The following is an 18,678-nucleotide window of genomic DNA, read 5'->3' on the forward strand; positions in this document are numbered from 1 at the left end:
TTACTTTGTATTGGATGTTTCTACATGATTCTATATAATTCCATTTTTTAAGTTAAAATGTAAAAGTAAGGTACTAAAATCCAAAGGGACACTCTTTGTGTAAGGGTTGGACTTGTCAAGAAGTGACCTTCATCATCAGATGGGTATTCTTTTACTTGAGAAACTTTCAAATGTCATTTTCTTAAAGACTTTTCTAGAATCATTCATTTTTATCTGTGAAAACATCCCCAGTGTCTTATATGGGATTGTACACCTAGTTGTCAGCATTCTTACAGCTGATGGCATTAAAGCCCTAGCATCCATGTTCAATAAGTAGACTTTGTTCTAAGCACCCCTGCTTTTTTTTTTCAAGACTCTCTTCATTGTCTGGGCAGAGCTGGGAGTCTTTCTGTTTCTTTTGTTGGAATATGTTAGGGTTGTTAACACAGATAAACAAGCTTAGCAAACATTTTATCATGTATAGAAACAGAACTGAGAGTGCATGAGAAGTGGGTGAGAATAATTACCTCTTCTGCAGGGCTCAGGAGAGGCTGCAAAGACGAATCATCACTAAATCTGGGTTTTGAAGTAGGAAGATGCAAACTGACTAAAACGTGTGGGTGGCAGGGATGGACAGAGAAGAGCACTTGCAGGAAGAAATATCTGTACAATATCAAGGAAGTCTGGAAGAAAACAGTCCATTCCTGAAGCAAGAAGGCATTTGATGCCATAATGTCGGCACTTAATATTAGGGACAGGGCAGAGAAGTAGCATTTCATCTGATTTAAAGATGAACATAATTAATTTGTTTCTTTTAAAGTACACAAGCCCTTTATCTTTTAAATGTAAAGTTTAAGTATCTGTTTGTTTACCCTAATCTGGACTAATCATTGTGTCTCAGTTCTATCATTTGCTACTTGTATCTAGTGACACGTAACTTAAGAACTTTGGTCCTCTATAAAATGGATACAGAATCTGCTTGTATCAGTCGGGATTTCTAGTTTTGTGCAAGAGAAAGCAATACTTGCTATTCTAAGCAGAAAAGAGTTTGAGTAAAGGATATTGGAAATGTTTCTGAAAGTGGAAAACTAAGTTTGGATATTATGCAATCATGACAAAGTCCAAAATCCTTCCACAGCCCTGGTACCACGGAGCATCACAGCCACCTGTATTAGGCACAGACACTGATGTCTCTGCTGCTGTGTGTTGGATGCAGCTGCTAGAAGCACTTCACTGCTGCCTCTGGGAACTAGATGTGGCTGTGGAGGTATTTGTCTGGGGCTGTGAATCTGATTGGCACAATTCCATGACCTGTGTGTAATGGAGTGACAGAGTAAGCAAGGCACTGTTTTCCAGATTCTCCATGAAGACATAGGTTCTGCTTCACAAGGAGGGTTAGAGTTCTCCAAACAGAAAACAGGGATGAATACTGGCTAGTTGAGAAGAATGATAAATGTCCATATGGTTCAGCTTATCGAAAGGATTTTGGAAAATATATAAGCCACTATAAAGCAGAAAACTCAAATAATGCTTGGTATTATTAGTATTATCTTTAGGACATCAATGTCAGGGAGATTGTTGAATCAATTCTGTATTAGTTTTCTATTGCTTTATAGAAAATTACGATAGGATAGTGACTTAAAAACAACAACCATCACTGCAGAGTATTTGTGGGTCAGCAATTCAGGGATGGTTGAACTCTGTGGGTCTGTTGCAGGGTCTCTCTGTAGGTTGCAGAGAGGTTGCAGTTAAGATGTCAACTGACTGGAGGATCCACGTCTAAAACAGCATTCTCACACGAGGCAGCCTCAGCTTCTTGATGGCTATTAGCAGGAGATCTGAGTTCCTAACCTCATGGATCTCTCTATAAAGTCCCTTGAATGTCCTAACAACACGTTCACAGGCTTTCTCCAGAGAGAGATATGAGAGAGGGAAAACAAGGTGGAAGTTCCAGTGTCATTTTACAATGTATATTTGCTAGTTTTGCTCTACCATTCCTACCACATTCTGTTTGTTAGAAGCCAATCACTAAATGTAGCCCACACTTAGGAGAAAGGGAAATAGGCTCCACCAGAGAGGGAGGAGTAATACAGAAGTTTTGGACATGTATTCCAACCATCACAAGTTATTTTTTATTATTTCATAGCATTGGCCAAACCAATTCCCTTATGTATTATTTCTACTCATTTTTTAAAACATGTCAAAGAATCTATTCTGATTTGAAGTTAAATTACCTCCAGGGATATTTATTTTATCTGGTAAAAATCTTTCAGTGCTTCAAAAGGAGAGACTGTTGCACTGGTTAGTATCTTATCACCAAAGAAACACATTTCAACTATAAATGAAATATTTGTCCTTTCATTCAAACACTTGAATCATCCAGTAGAGAGATTAACAGACATCATTGCCTGGCTATCCCTATTGACATGGTAGAGGGAAGGGAGGAGATATTTTTGTAATTCAGGGCACTTTTCTGAGAGCACAAAAGCATTCTAGAGACACAAGCTTGAATGCTTTCAATGATCAAACAGGTAATATAAATGATGAAGACTACAGAGTTGGTGTACATTCAAATTCAAATTAAAAAATAATAGCAACAACAATAGCCAGGTTAGCCAAACAAGTCACCTCTAGTGCCCAGGTTGGTTCTCAGATGCTGGCTTGCTCTTCCTCCTGAGGTCTAGACTTGAGGTCAAGATCTGTCTTGCTTTTCTTTGGAAATTCAGCTTCTGAATTCACTAGTTTTGGGGTCAAAAAAGATCTTGCCCTCTGTTTTGCAACTAGGAAACTGACACAGGGCCCTTTTGCTCTTGATAGGGCCCTTTCCTTATAAACAATACAGGTACAACTCATTTTAGACTGTTTTGCTTTACTGCAATTCACAGATACTGCATTTTTTACAAATTGAAGGTTTGAGACAACCCTGCCTTGAGCAAGTCTATCAGTACCATTTTTCCAAGAGTGTTATTTTTTAATTAAAGTACATACATTTTTTTTGGACATAATGCTATTGCATACTTAATAGACAATTGTATGTTGTGAACATAAATTTTATACTCACTGGGAAACTGAAAAATGTGTGATCCCCTCTACTGCAGTGGTCTAGGATGGAACCAACAATATTCCTTAGGCATACCTGTATTAAAAATTATATTTTACAAGGTCATATAAAAAAAAAACAAGATAAAGAGAGACATTATTGAAAAGAAATTTTTATGGGACTAAAGTTTGGTCAAGTCAAGGTAGCAGATATTTTGTTCAGATTATTGGTTAGTTAGCACAAATGGTTCAGGGTTCAGCTAATCATTTATGATGCAAAGAATGGAAATTTGGAGGATCTGTGTCACAGATAAAGTAAGTCTTATTTAAGTCATTTGGGAAAGGATGATTCCTTGCAATAAACCAGTTACCATTTCCAGAACATGAAAGAGTGGGAAGATTTCTTTAACTCTTACTGGTTTCCATGATTATAAGGCTTGAAAAGTTCAATGCTGTCAATGACTACACTGGCAATAAAGACCATTAAATTGATATTATATATTATCAACATTTTTTAAATTTTTTATTTCATTTTCTCTTTTATTTCATTTTTAATTTTACTGAGGTCATTTTTCCCTAAAAACTCTTTTTGTTTTTTCATTTTTCCTCTTTCCCCAATTTTCATTGGCTTTAAAAGTATTCATGGCTCTGATGTGAGACCCGGAATGGTTGAGGGCCTTTACAACCACTGAGCTAGTTATGGCAGAGCTCAGACAAGAGGAACCAAGTCTAAGTTTCTTTTTCCATTTACATCTTTATGAAGGTTGAAGAAAGTTCTGCTTAACTGGTAGGATGAAGATTTGGGAATGGCAGTAGGAGTGGGAATGTTAATTTTGAAATAACATTCCGCAGACTTAGAAGTTAAGGATAGGTGATGGAAGTTCATAAAGAACTGGAGGCTGGGGTCACTTTAATAACAGGCAATTGTTAGATACATGTCATGGATCAACAGTATTTTATATGTATCCACTGCATGTTTAGTGTCCCTTCCTTCACAGACCTTACAGTGAAGCAGGGAGTAATGCAACAAGCAATTGCAGTAAGTTGTGACAAGTGCTATAATAGGAAGTGAGGCAACTTGGGAGTGAATAGCAGGAACACCAACCTGCTGGGGTAAGTGAGCTTCCAGATGAACCAAGACTTGGAACTAACCTGGTGCAGAGGACGAAGATGAGAGGCATATCCTCCTCTGCAGGGTTTCACACAGGAACATCCAGGGTATGAGAATTCTGACCTCAGATCTCTAGGTCTCAGAGGACCTAGAACTTATGCTCTGACTTGGGCCTGGCCAAATATCCTTAGTATTTGGGAAGTCAGGTAGGTACAAGTGAAAGTGAAAGTGAAGTCGCTCAGTCCTGTCCCACTCTTTGCAACCCCATGGACTGTAGCTCACCAGGCTCCTCCATCCATGGGATTCTCCAGGCAAGAATACTGGAGTGGGTTGCCATTTCCTTCTCTAGAGGATCTTCCCAACCCAGGGATCGACCCCGGGTCTCCCTCATTGTGGGCAGACGCTTTAACCTCTGAGCTACCAGGGAAGCCCAAGTGAAAGGGAGTGATTAAAAATCTCACCCCATTAGGGATTTCCCTCCTGGTCTAGAGGTTGAGACTCCAAGCTTCCAATGCTGGTGGTTTGGGCTCTATCCCTGGGTGGGGAGCTAAAATCCCATATGCTTCCTGCCATAAATCCAAAATCTAAAACAGAAGCAATATAATAAAGTTTTTTTTTTTTAATGATCCACATCAAATAAATAAATAAAAATATATCTCCCCACCTACTTCTGGGAGTGTTAGAATCCAGGACTACATTGCCCACAGGTTTGGAGGAAAAAGTAAAATAACCAAGAAACCTGAGAAAAACAAACTGTCCCTCCCATTTTTCTAAATGTAGTGTGACTTGGCACACTCCAGAGCAGGTCAGGACTCCCGTTTCAAGGGTGAATTTTTCCACCCTTCCTAGCTCCCTGGACTCTCACTCTTCTCTGCTAGGTGGAGGGGAACTTCCTCCCTTCCATTAACAAAGGTCCTGGGGCTCCCAGTCTCTATCGGTGCCGGGGAGGGTCCATATCACCTGGCCTACCTTGAGCTTCCTGACCTAACTCTGACTCCCTCCAGCCCTGGAAGGACAGAACACTTCGACGCCTGGGGACCGGCCTGTTCCAGCCACCACCGCCCGTGAGAGATGGAGGGAGTGGCTGGACCACGCAGCGCCTGCGGCTAGAGGTAGCCAGAGTTCCGGCTCAAGTCAGGGAAGGGGAGAGGGCGTGGTTTCGGGGAGGGCGTGGTCTCGGGTGGGGCGAGGTGTTAGGTTTGAGGGTGTGGCCGCTCCTGAAAGACCGCCCCTGTGTCCTGCTGCCCCTCTGTCAAGCTGCGGGGCCGCTGCAGCTTCGCCCAGTCTGGGTTAAAGCAGCCGCCCCGGGCTCGGCTCGGGCTCCTCTGTCCCAGGCGGTGACCCCGGACGGCCCCGGACTCGTGCTGCCCTTGGCTTCCCGCTTTCAAGTCGAGGGTTTGGATACCGAGGGGCGAGGAAAGAAGGTGAGCGCGTGTTGCAGTAGTTATAATCTCTTTTTCTGCTCCAAGTTCTTGCACGTGGAAAACTCCCTCTTCTACTCCCTCGTCCTGATGTAGCATCCGTAGTGACCGAAGACAGGCACCCGTCAAATCGGTCCTTTCGAGTGTGGTAGCGGGAGCTGGATGGCTTGGGGTAGGTGAGGTCTCCTAGACACGCCATTCACTCTTGAGAGAGTCTCTTGGGACTCGGAAATCGGACGTCTCCGGGACTGCAGTTCTTGAATTCATTAAGCTGAGTCGAGTAGCTGGGGAAAAGATCCGGTGGACGCCGGCAGGAGAGGGTGTGACAGCTTGGGACCTGTCGGGGCAGGGAATCTGGTGAAAACTTCCCGCGCTGCGCCGGCAATAAAGGTTGCGGACACAACACTTTTATCACTTGTAAAGTTGGACGAGGAAGAGGAAAATCCAGGGAGTGATGTCTGCATTGACGAAAAATCTGGCCAAGGTGAAGTACTAGCAGTACTGCCTTGCGGACAGGTGCTTCCCTAACGCCGTCCTCATCCATTAGAACGTTTTTGTGTTCATTTCGAAACTGTTAGGAAGACGCGATCAGAAGGTTGCTGTGCAACCACGTTAACTTTTTGTTCCTCCCCCTTGTAGTTTTATGCTAAAGGAGTTCAAGGTCATCTTTGAAAACTAGGTCACTTGTTTTGAACAGTTTTATCTGAAGAAATGATTTGGAAACTTTGTCTCTTTCATCCCCTTTCCTACCCTCACCCCTACTTCTCCCGCCCCCCAGCAAACAGTGGGTTAGTCCTCTCTCCTGAATTCTCACCTTTTAAAGATCAGGGAAGAAGAAAGCAGCTTCTTTTGGAATGCAATTATTTGTGGTTAATCCGGTCTTGTGACTTTTGTTCTTTAGCTCTCCTTTAGCTCCTTCAATATTACAGTGTACCCGTAGTGTTTTCTGTAAAGAATGCAAAGGATGAGAGGAGAAGGGAAACTTTGTCCATGAAATGCTCTAGTAAACTTATGATTATTATTTTTTAAACCACAAAAATTGGGGCTCTATTAAGTTCTAATATCTTCACCACTTTTGGGGAAGATATTTGTAAATTATAATTATTTTATCAATAAAATATCAACTTAAATATAAGCCTCTCCCTGTGTGTGATATCTTGCATTAACAGTCTATCCAATGAAGTGAATGCTTTAGAAATCTAAGGTTCTAGTTTATAGAGGCCAACTGGAATAGAAGTATATATGTTATTAAATAACTATGCAACATTGAGAATAGTGGTATTAGGAATATTTCAAAGTTTAAAGATTGCTTCATTCAAATATATCTGTGACTTGACAATTATTTTTTTCTGTTATTTAATAGTGGTACAATATGCAGCATCTCTTATTAAGAATTGTGTCAGACATTTCTCTGGAAGCTCTGTTCTGAATGTGTAGTTATTTTTCCCCTAGTCTAACACTGTTAGATTAAATTATGTTCTGAGTTAGAACCAAGGCAATGAGGTAGGGATAAAGACTGAAAGAATATGTGTAAGTTCTCTTACCAGACCATCTCTGAACACCTGGCAAGCCCCCAGCTTTACTCTGGGGTACCAACAAGTCCTTTAACTTACTTTAATTCATTTTTGTCTTGAAAGTAAGGAAACTGTGTTGATCTTAAAGGACATTTGGATCTCTTTGAATTAGTCTATAAAAGGTAGCGTCTCATTTCTAGAGCTTCTAGAGCTAGATATCACTGTTCTAGACCAACATCTCATCTAGAGTTTGCTCTCATTTCCAAAGGGCTTCCTAACATGTTGGGCAATGCCCCTGCCCCACCTAAGCAATGCAGTGCAGTGGTAAGGGTGTGAGTTTTGGAGACCCCTGAATCCATCTTGGTTTTCTAGCCCTTCCTTTTTTCACTTTTAACAAAATGAAATTTCTTCTGGAAAAAGTAAAATCCTATGTATGAGTGTATAAAAACTAAGCAAGTACAGGATGAGGGAATTGTCATTAATTGAATCATTCAATCTCATGGTGAATTGGCTGTGTTTCCTCCTAGTGAGGCGTGAGTTCAGGGCCCAGAAAGCTGATAAGATTTTAGGTTGCTTCAATAGTAATTACAGACAAGTCCATAGCCAAAGATATCTTTCTACATCTCCCTTTCTCTCCTTGTGCAGACCTCAGAGTCAACATTCAAGATGACTTGTCTGGGAGAAGAAAAAGAGGTGATTTTTAGAGCCATTCCACATTCACTCATAATGAATACATTAATTTTTTGACATCCCCCTTAACATTTTTTTTTTTACTTTTTGTTATGTATAAAACTACCTGCAAGCAAAATGCAAAGGAAAAAGAACAGTTTCCTGCCCTCTAAACATTCATAGTATGGTTCAGGTAACTGACACAGGAAGAATTAGAGCAGAATGATCAGAGCTCCTTAAAGGTAGAAAAGGAAGTGCTGGGAGTTGAGGAGTGCAATATATCACCCAGTAGAGGCTCAAAGGAGTTACAATTCAGTTTCAGTTCTGAAGGCTCCATTTTTACAGGAGTTTGCCAGGAGGAAATTCTGAGGAAGAGCATTCCAGGCCAAAGAAACTGTTGTGCGAAGGTCTCATAGGGTGAAAGAACATGACAAACACAAATCTTCATACATATTGTTTCATCCTTTACTGGCTACAGGATGTTGGCAAGTTATTTTGCTTCTATGAGCTTTGGTTTCCTCAAACGTGAAATGAGTGTTGTATATTATTTTACATTGTTGTTTAGTCACTAAGTCATGTCTGACTATTTTGTAACCCCCATGGACTAAAGCCCACCAGGGTCCTCTGTCCATGGGATTTCCTAGGCAAGAACATTGGAGTGGGTTGCCATTTCCTTCTCCAGAGTACGTTCCCAACCCAGGGATCAAACCCATGTCCCCTGCATTAGCAGGCAGATTCTTTACCACTGAGCCAAAAGGGAAGCCCATTATTTTACATTATTAGGTCCTTACTTGATTTTCAAGTCTCTCCCATAAGAGTGTCTACATCACAACTTTGTTGGGAGACTTAGTTGCCTAGAAAACACAGGACTGTATGATGCACAGATGACAATCAACTAATTTGGTTCCCTTCACTCATCTTAGTCTCTTGACGAGAGAAAAATACAACAGAAATCCAGCCTTGACTATAGATGGGACTTCATGTCTTCAACTATATCATAAAAAACAGACCAGTCTTGTTCAGAATGACTTATGAAGTTTTTTATAGTTTTACCTCTATTATCCCTATTTCCCAACCACTAAATGTTTACTTTCAACATCCACCTGTTTTAAGACCAGGCTCTGTTAAAGGAGTTCCACCACACCAAGAATTCTTTGATGGACAAAGGTTAGCATTCCTGTGTTTACATGATAGGATCTCAGACCATTTTAGGCCCTGCTTCCTGCTCCAGTTCTTGTTTTCATTCGGAGCAGTTGAAGTGAGTCTTAGAAAAACATTTTTAGGGGTTGGGATCTGGATAATTTGTTACTTCTTTTGATTGATTGATTGAATTGATTGAAGTCGCTCAGTCGTGCCGACTCTTTATGGCCCCATGGACTGTAGCCTACTAGGCTCCTCTGTCCATGGGATTTTCCAGGCAAGAATACTGGAGTGGGTTGCCATTTCCTTCTCCAGGGGATCTTCCCGAAATACCAAAATGCAACTTGAACATTTTGGGAGGAATTTGTTAAATGACTGTACCCTCTTATGATTTTTCTCTGGGTAGCATTAGCTCTTAAAATTCTTTGAAATGTGGAAGACTTTGCCTCAAAATTCTAACTTAATCATCTTGAATTATTCCTTCTTGCAAACAATGTACATATTTTCTCAATGATTGAATACTTACAGTTTTCCTGTTTAGGCCCTTTCCCCACATGGATTTCCAAGTAAAGACCTCAGGTAGTTTTTTTACAAAGTCCTACAGAACAGGGAAGATTTCTTTCTCTGTGTCATTTAGATGGCAGTAGATAGAAGAAGACTTTAACTACTTTAAACTATAGTCATTGCAGAGAAAAATAGTAGGTTAGGGACCAGACAAGGACTTTTTGCTGTGGAAGGCCCAAATTAGGCTGGCTAAGTCTTGATGTTCTCAGGTGGTCATGCAGATCAGGCCCTAAGCAAGAATTTTTGAGGGATTTATTCTGTTTGGTCTTTTATTCAGTGAATATTTCTTTAATTTTATCAATTAATTTGTATATTCCATTAATTGTGTGGTGCAGGGGCAATGTTGAGATTGATTTAAGTTCCCTTGCCTCAAATGTGCTTAAGAATATCTTTGGAGAACTGGTTAAAATTTAGATTTCCAGCCTCAAGTTCAGATTCTGTCAGCCTCAAGTGGTGACCAGAGTCAGGCACACAGTAGGTACTTTGATAAATGTTTTTGTAAGTGAATTAACTGCCACTTTAAACATCACTGTTAAAAGAGAATTCACTTCCTGTAATACATTTACTAATTTTCTCCTTTTTTTTAATTGTGAAAAAGTCCATACTTGTCCTATGTTTCCTCGTTAGAAAGAAAATGTATTCAATTGCAACCATTATTTAGAAATTGAAAATAAAAAGAATTTTTAATAACATTATAACTGTTTTTAATTAAGAGAAACAGTGACTGTGATTCTTAATATCCCATTATGCTGCGTGGGCACAGACATTTATTTTGCTCTTCCTGAGGCACTAGGAGGTGAGAATTAGAAGCATTTTCTTCATGTGTATTTTGATTTCCTATTGAGCAAACTATACAAACAGGAAGAACTTATTTATTATTATTATTATTTCAGTGATAACACAGAGATGAACTAAGTCAGAGCAACTCTCTTGAATAGCTAATGTCTGCTGCCTGGAGAAAGAGAAAATTATTTTCTGCCCTCCATGTTGATGCGTATAGAACATGTGTTCTGAGTAGCTGCTATTTTCACTGACTCTTTTTCCAGTTGAAGTGCAACATAAACTATTTTAATTAATATTGTGTCACCAAAAGGGATTGAAATAGCCAATTGAATTCTACCAAGATAGAGTCTTTTGATGAAAACATATCTTTATTGATTGTGGGTGAAGAAAATCATTCTTAAAATGAAATCCAGAGAAAAATCATATCCCTCAGAGAAAATTTCTGAGTGGCAGGCCAAGATTAACATCATAAAATTGAATTTGTGCTGCAAGCCTTTGATGTAATCAGCAGCTGGGAGATGGTGTTGCCCTTGCTGTGCTCCCTCTGATTGTGGTGAATTATTGTGTGGAATGAAATAAGTGTTTCTTGTGTCCCTCCTCCAAGAAATACAAACAAGGTATTACTAGGTAGTTTCTTGCTAGTTAAAATGGGTTGGATCGATTCCAGGCCTCTCAGGCTTTCATATTGCCATGAACTATGGGTGTTGGGCATTTATTTATGTCCCAGGGACAGAATTTCTTGATATCACCTGACAGTCTTTGGTCAGTAGAAATCCAGCAGAGAAGTGACAAGAGGAATCCCCCTTGCCAGGGACATATTTTTTTTAGAATAAACAGAAGCCAGGATATGTTAGAAAGTGCTATATTTGCCTGGTTTCTATTGACCTGTAGCCAGCCAACTCCTTCCCTGTCTCCCTCAGCCACCTCTTGTGACATCCACTGCCTTGAAATCATTGCAGTGTCGAAATCTCACTTTGTACTAGCAATCTTGTTCCATGACACCAGTGTTACACTAGACTTTTTGCTGTTATCTTTATATTAAGTCCTGATGCCTAGAAAACACTCTTGTCCATGCATGCCCCTTTCACACATGTAATGGATAGCTTTTGTAGATTAAGTAGAGACAATCTATTTGCACATTTACCCTCAGATTAAAGAGTGATATGGCACCTTAATTACCCTTGTGGTTGGACCTAAGTTGTTTTTGATTTGTTTAAGTGGTGGGCTGACTTATCTGTAAACAAGGCAGTGGTGTCATCATTGGGTACTCTTACTCTCAAGTATTTTGAGAAGTGGGATTGTGCTGGGGACTATCTCATTTAATCTACACACCCACCATTAGTCAGTAAATAAGTCTAACTCCCTTGGCTAGGATTATATCCCTAGATCTGTCTGACTTCAAGGATCATCCTACTTCTCAAACTGCTTGAGAGTAAGCATTCCCAGTGATGACACCACTAACTTGTTTACGGATGAGTCAGTCCTGGAAAGGGTAATGGTGGACAGAGGAAAATGGTGAAAAGAGGTGAAGTAAGAGGATATAAAAAAGAGTTAGGATTTGTCTGCTTCTAACAGAAAATCCACAAAGGTGAGAAGAATAGTTTCAAATGACTCACCTTTGTGTCTTGAATTAATGCTGAAATGAGCTGGAAGTCCCAGAAAATATCTTTTTAAAGAACTGACTATTCCAGTAATGCTAAGGTTCCTTTGGATTATGACCCTCAAGTAGTGGCCCTCCTCTATCACTCTCTATAGACCACTATGGTATTCTCTCTATATAAGCCTCTGGATATGTCTGTTTAGGCTACGCTTCTGCTAGGATTCTGGAATGTCAGAAAAGTGAAAGTTGCTCAGTCCTGTTGACTATTTGTGACCCCATGGACTATAGCCTGCCAGGTTTCGGTATCCATGGAATTCTCCAGGCAAGAATACTGGAGTGGGTCACCATTCCCTTCTCCAGGAGATCTTCCTGACCCAGGAATAGAACCCAGGTCCCCCACACTGCAAGCTGATTCTTTACTGTCTGAGCCACCAAGGAAGCCCATGAATATCAGAGGGTGGTCTTTCCTGGCAGAAGCATCCCTGTTTTGTAGGCAGAGTTGGAAAATACTGCAGTCATGGGTATTAGGGAGCCTTCTCCAAACAGGACTTGTCTGCATAGGTTCGTATGCCTGCTTATGGGAGTGCCTTCTGTCTGTTTACTCTGCGAGGAAAGGATTATCATAATGGCAATGGACTGACTTCAGTGTCAGTGTGAGCTGAAGATGGGAGAAGGGACATAGATGTTAGGCCTAGGAAAAGAGATAACTGGCCTGTGGGAAAACAGAGTTTTTCTAAAAGAGATGTCTAGGTGTAAGGGATAAGCCATCCAAAACCATGGGAGTGAAGCGTTCTTTGCTTTCGTATATCAGGAATACTCATCCCAGTCTACTTTACATCAATCATTGTTTACCTGTGGCTTGACTCGTAGGTTGTTAATTCCTAAAGATCAGGAACCTGTGTTTTTTTCATTTTCCATTCAGTAGAGCTTTTAGTCAAGGCTTTCCTGATAGCTCAGGAATCTGCCTCCAATGGCAGGAGACCCTGGTTCAATTCCTGGGTTGGAAAGGTCCCCTGGAAAAGGATAGGCTACTACCCACTCCAGTATTCTTGGGCTTCCCTTGTGACTCAGCTGGTAAAGAATCTGCCTGCATTGTGGGAGACCTGGGTTTGATCCTTGGGTTGGGAAGATCCCCTGGAGAAGGAAAAGGCCACCCACTCCGGTATTCTGGCCTAGAGAATCCCATGGACTGAATAGGCCATAGGGTTGCAAAGAGTCAGACACAACTGAGAGACTTTCACTTTAATAGACACCTGTTGAATTGATAAATGAATATATTCTTTCTTCAGGGAACCTGTAATGTGGGTAGAAAGGAGATGTATTACAGAAAAGAAGTAGAGAACAGAATTTGATGATCAATCGTGTGATTCAGACTAAAATTTAAGTATATATCTCCAGAATTGATCTGCACATTATTAAGATTTATGTTCTTACTAGAAAGAAACAAAATGTGTCAGATAGTATATTAGTTGGCTAGGGCTGCCGCAACAGGCAGTACAAACTAAGTGGCTTAAATGGCAGAACCGTATCATCTTCCAGTTCCAGAGGTTCGGAGTCTGAAATCGAGGTGTGAGCAGGGTTGTTCCTTCTGTGGACTGTGAACGAGAATCTGTGCCATGCCTCTCCTCTAGCTTCTGGTGGTTTGCTGACAGTCTTTGGCATTCCTTCTCTTGTAGGAATGTCACCCCCTCTGACTTCATCTTCACGTGTCTCTCTCCTGTGTGCATCTTTCTCCAAATTTCCCTGTTTATAGGGATGCCAGTCATATTGGATTTGGGATCCAACCTAATCCAGTATGACCTCATCATCACTTAATTAATCATATCTGCAATGACCCTATTCCAAGTAATGTCACATTCTGATGTTTGGGGTGTTTGGCTTAATTCCTAACACATGGAAAGAGGGTAGATTTTCTTCTTCTTTGCCAGTTTGGTACCATTAAAGTTTTATTTTAGTCTCTTCTGCTTAATTCACTTAATGCTATTGCTGCTGCTAAGTCGCTTCAGTCGTGTCTGACTCTATGCGACCCCATAGATGGCAGCCCACCAGGCTCCCCCATCTCTGGGATTCTCCAGGCAAGAACACTGGAGTGGGTTGCCATTTCCTTAATAGATGTGATCTATTGTAAATTATGAATAATAAAATGAAGGATTATAAATGAGGATGACATTTTTTGTTTTGCTGTTTACTTAACAAGATTTATACACAGATATTGAGATTTAAAAAGCCTTCTGATAAGAGTGGCTAACATTTATTGAATGTTCACTATCTAATGATTTTCATGGATTTTCCCACTTAGCTTTCACATCTATTAGTAGATATTATTAGATAAATATTATTATTTGTAGATTAGATATTAGATATTATTTATTAGATAGATCTTATTATTTATCTACATTTTATTGATGGGACTCCAATACACAGTTGTAAAGTAACCCACCCTAGGCCATGCAGTAGTAGAGTTGGCACTGGAATCGAAGCTCACTAACTCTGGGGCCTTACCACTGAGTACATGCTGTCCTCTTAATCTCATTACAGCCAGGTAAGGTAGACAACATTATCATTTGATGGTTGAGGAAAACAAAGCTTAAAGTCCTTGGGTCACAAAACCAGCATGTGTACAATATTGATAAGTAGATAATATTTGGGATTTGAGTTTAGATATTAACCTCCATGGGGAAATCCTTTCTACCTTTGATTTCAAGTTCCACTTGTGTTTCCTCTGCAAACATTCTTGCGTTTACCTTACAAGGCACTCATGACATGGCTGGTGACACAGGATGCCCTTGTCTCCTCAGATTCTTGTGATTCCTTGAGGTTTGTAGATTCTTGTCTACATTCCTAGAATCTTGCATAGTCTCTAACACACAATAGACAATAAATATTTTTAAACTAAATGCATATTAGTAAAGTCAAAGGAGTCAAAGAAAAGGGAGACTGCCTGAAAACAAGAAATAAGGGTTAATAGAGGGAGTAACCGAGGTGACAGAAGATGAAATTTGGGGTAATGATAAAGATGTTATCCTAGAGAAATAAGCTAAAAGTGAGGAAAAGATATGGTTTGTTGAAGTGATGAGAGGAAGCTCTTTTCTTATTGGAAGGAGGGATCATCAACTAAGAGTATTGGCATGTAAGGAGTTACCTGCGTTGCAATGAGGTTTATGAGTGGGCAGAGGAAGAGATTTTACTTGGGACTCGATTAGAGACATGTTTCTCAGTATAAGTTTAGGTAGTACACAGTAAACATTGGTGTTAATAGACAAGTATTTGTTTTAACGTGCATTTTGGAAAAAGTCTAAGCAGCATGTCAAATCCCATAATTTTATATAGTTATTAATGATTAAGATAATTTTAAAGGAGATAGTTATACAACAATTTATCCTTAAGTAAGTTAATTTAGTACTTAAAAATAAGTGAATTAAAGAAATAGGTAGTTTTAGATTGCACTTGGATATGGGAAAAAAAATATGGCTCAAGATTGGAAAGAGGTTTTCAGAGTTTATACACATCAAAACAATTATTTTGTCTAATAACAGGAATACTTAGTTAAAGCTAATCATAAAATGTGTACATGGATGTGCTCAGTCGTGTCCGACTCTTTGCAATCTCATAGACTGTATAGCCTGCCAGGCTCCTTTGTCCATGGGACTTCCCAGGCAAGAATACAGGAGTGTGTTGTCATTTCCTTCTCCGGGAGATCTTTCTGACCCAGGGATCGAAACCTGCATTTCCTGCATTGGCAGGCAGGTTCCTTACCACTGAGCCACCTGGGAAGCCCTAATCATAAAATGACTCGATTGTAAATACTTCGAGGTTAAGGATTGTGTTTTTCTTTTTTTTTATTCTCTACAGATCAATCCACCACCTTGCATACATTTGGTTCTCATTAATTTTTTAAAAAATTTATTAGATAGTAGACTAGAACAGTGATACTTTTTGCTCATGTTAGATACCTCTTTGTCGCTGTTCAGTCACTAAGTTGTGTCTGACTCTTGGCGTCCCCGTGGACTGTAGCACACCAGGCTCCTCTCTCCTCCGCAATCTCCTAGAGTATGCTTATATTCATGCCCTTTGAGTTGGTGATGATATTTAACCATCTCATCCTCTGCTGCTCCCTTTTCCTCATGCTCTCAATCTTTCCCGGCATCAGGGTCTTTTCCAGTGAGTCAGCTCTTCACATCACGTGGCCAAATTATCGGTGCTTCAGCTTTAGCATCAGTCCTTCCAATGAATATTCAGGGTTGATTTCCTTTAGGATTGACTAGTTTAATCTCCTTGTTGTCCAATGGATTCTCAAGAGTCTTATCCAGAACCACAGTTCAAAAGCATAGAAATCTCTAGGTTAAAACAAAACAAAACAAAACAATAATTTGGACTGTAAATACTCAGAGTTAAATGTGGCATAAATTAAAAAGAAAAAAATCCACTTCTTAAAGTCTAAAAATAAGGTTTTGGACAAGCGGATTTGAGTTTCATGAAGTTCTTCACTGACTGAATATAAATAAAAATAAAGGAGCTCTATTTCCTTATAGAGAGAAAAATCATAATTCTAAAAGATACATACACCCCAATGTTCATGACAGCGTTATTTATAGTAACCAGGACTGTGCTAAGTCGCTTTAGTCATGTCCGACTCTTTGAGACCCAGTGACTGTAGCTCACCAGGCTTCTCTGTCCATGGGGATTCTCCAGGCAAGAAGACTAGAGTGGGTTGCCATACCAAGGAGATCTTCCCCACCCAGGGATCAAACATGCATCTCTTATGTCTCCTGCATTGGCAGGCGGGTTCTTTACCACTAGTGCCACCACATGGAGGCAATCTAAATGTCCACCGACAGGTGAATGGACAAAGGTGGTGTGGTACATTCACACGATGGACTATTATTCAGCCATTAGAAAGAATGAAATAAACATAGATGGGGACCTAGAGATTATCATACTAAGTGATAAGATCAGACAGAAAAGGACAAATATATGATATCACGTACACGTGGAATCTAATACAGATGGACTTACTTACAAAACAGAAACAGACTCACAGACATAAGTATCAAATTCATGGTTATCAAATGGGAAAGATGGGGGTAAATTAGGCATTTGGGAGTAACACATGCATACTACTATGTATAAAATAAATAATCAACAACGACCTACTGTATAGCACAGGAAAGTATTAATATACTCAATATTTTGTAATAACCTATACAGGAAAATAATCTAAAAAGCATATATACATATATTCTTTTATATATGTATATAGGTGTGTGTATATATATATATATATATATATAATCAGATTGCATGCCGCATATGCTTAGTGGTGTTCCTGCTCTTTGCACCCCCATGGACTGTAGCCTGCCAGGCTCCTTTGCTCATGGAATTTTTCAGGCAAGAATACTGGAATATTGGAGTGGGTTGCCATTTCCTGTTCTAGGGGATCTTCCTGATGCAGGGCTAGAACCCACATCTCTTGCATCTTCTTCATTGGAAGGTTGATTCTTTATCATTGTACCACTTGGGAAGTCCCATAGTCAAATTGTATATATATATATATATATATGTATACACATAAATTCAGTTATACACACACACACACACACACAAATGAATCACTTGCTGATGCTGTACATCTAAAACTAACACAACACTGTAAATCAACTATACTTCAATTAAAAAAAAATGAAAAAAGAAGTGAAGGAGCCACCCTGAAGTAAATGAGTTATTTTTCCCCTATTTCTGTTTTTCTGGCCAAACACATCTCTTTGACACTGACTTCAAATGGACATGCTGGCATTTAATTGGGCTGTTTTGAATCTGTTGTTCTGCAGTTTAATAAGCAAGGAGGTAAAGTTTGAAGATAATACTTTGTAATCTTTGACTCACAAGACTGGCAGAATTGCAAGCTGTGATGGAAACCTCATCCATTTAGTGGTAGGGACGTGATTTCTTGGCTGTTTGGTTTTATGTTTGTTCCCGATCATGGGTGTGTGAAGTGCAGAGATTATTTTGCATGTCTGTCTAATTCATCCCTTGATCTCTGGGTTATTTTACCATTGAGTTTATCTACTAAGTTATTCTCTACCTAAAACACATTACTTTCTAGAGTTTCTTAAGTCACAGTTAGTCAATAATAACATTTGGTGGGGGGGTGGGGCTTGGCTTTGATGATTGGCTAGGGGTTAATTCTGAAATTGTCGTGCTCCACTGGGTAAACCAGGTGGGTTTTTATGTGTTATTCAAATACACCTTGGGCAGCTTTTGACTTTGAAGAAACATTTTTTTTTTTTCCTTTTCTAAGGAATGACCTGATTACAATCTGTTGATAAAATAAGATCTTTTGTTTTGGGAGCATCTGCTAACAGAAATGTTTGGGGGCATAGGCTTCTGCTAAACCTTAGTCCTGAGGTACTTTGCTTCATTTCCCAGGGTTAAAATAGCTCTAATGCTGGCCTCCCCATACCCTGGGTACTTTTCTCTTTAGCTCACATCTATTCCTTGTTGCTTCATAAAGCCCCACTCTATCTTCTCTTAGTTTATTGCCATTGACTTCCTATCTGTGAGACATCCACAAAGCTATTTTATTCTTATCTCCAGTCTGTTTTTTTCAACTTCATTAAGGTATGATTTATATACAATAAGCTATACTCATTTAAAGTGTACAGCCTGATGAATTTTAACACCCCAAGCTTTTCTAACCTAGACTGAAAACTTGGTAACAAAACTTCGTCTGGGCTCAAGATGACCAATTTATCTTCTTTAAAGGAAAGCAACATGAGGTAATTTATCTGTGGCCCTCAAAGTACCTGAGTATAGTTTTGAAGAAAGTAAGTAGAATTCTTTTTTGCTCAAGAGATGGGA

General features: G+C 39.7%; 1 protein-coding gene across 1 annotated transcript in view; it reads left to right on the top strand.

Moving 5' to 3' along the window:
* The first annotated feature begins 5,330 nt into the window (after positions 1–5,330).
* The window catches only part of WDR72 (WD repeat domain 72), a 222,441-nt gene continuing 209,093 nt past the window's right edge, over positions 5,331–18,678 (top strand). The window contains exon 1 of the mRNA XM_069596477.1: positions 5,331–5,553. The gene's annotated coding sequence lies outside the window, so the exon portion shown is untranslated. The remainder of the gene's footprint in view (positions 5,554–18,678) is intronic.

This window comes from Ovis canadensis, chromosome 7, assembly GCF_042477335.2.
Source record: "Ovis canadensis isolate MfBH-ARS-UI-01 breed Bighorn chromosome 7, ARS-UI_OviCan_v2, whole genome shotgun sequence".
NCBI classification, from domain to species: Eukaryota; Metazoa; Chordata; class Mammalia; order Artiodactyla; family Bovidae; genus Ovis; species Ovis canadensis.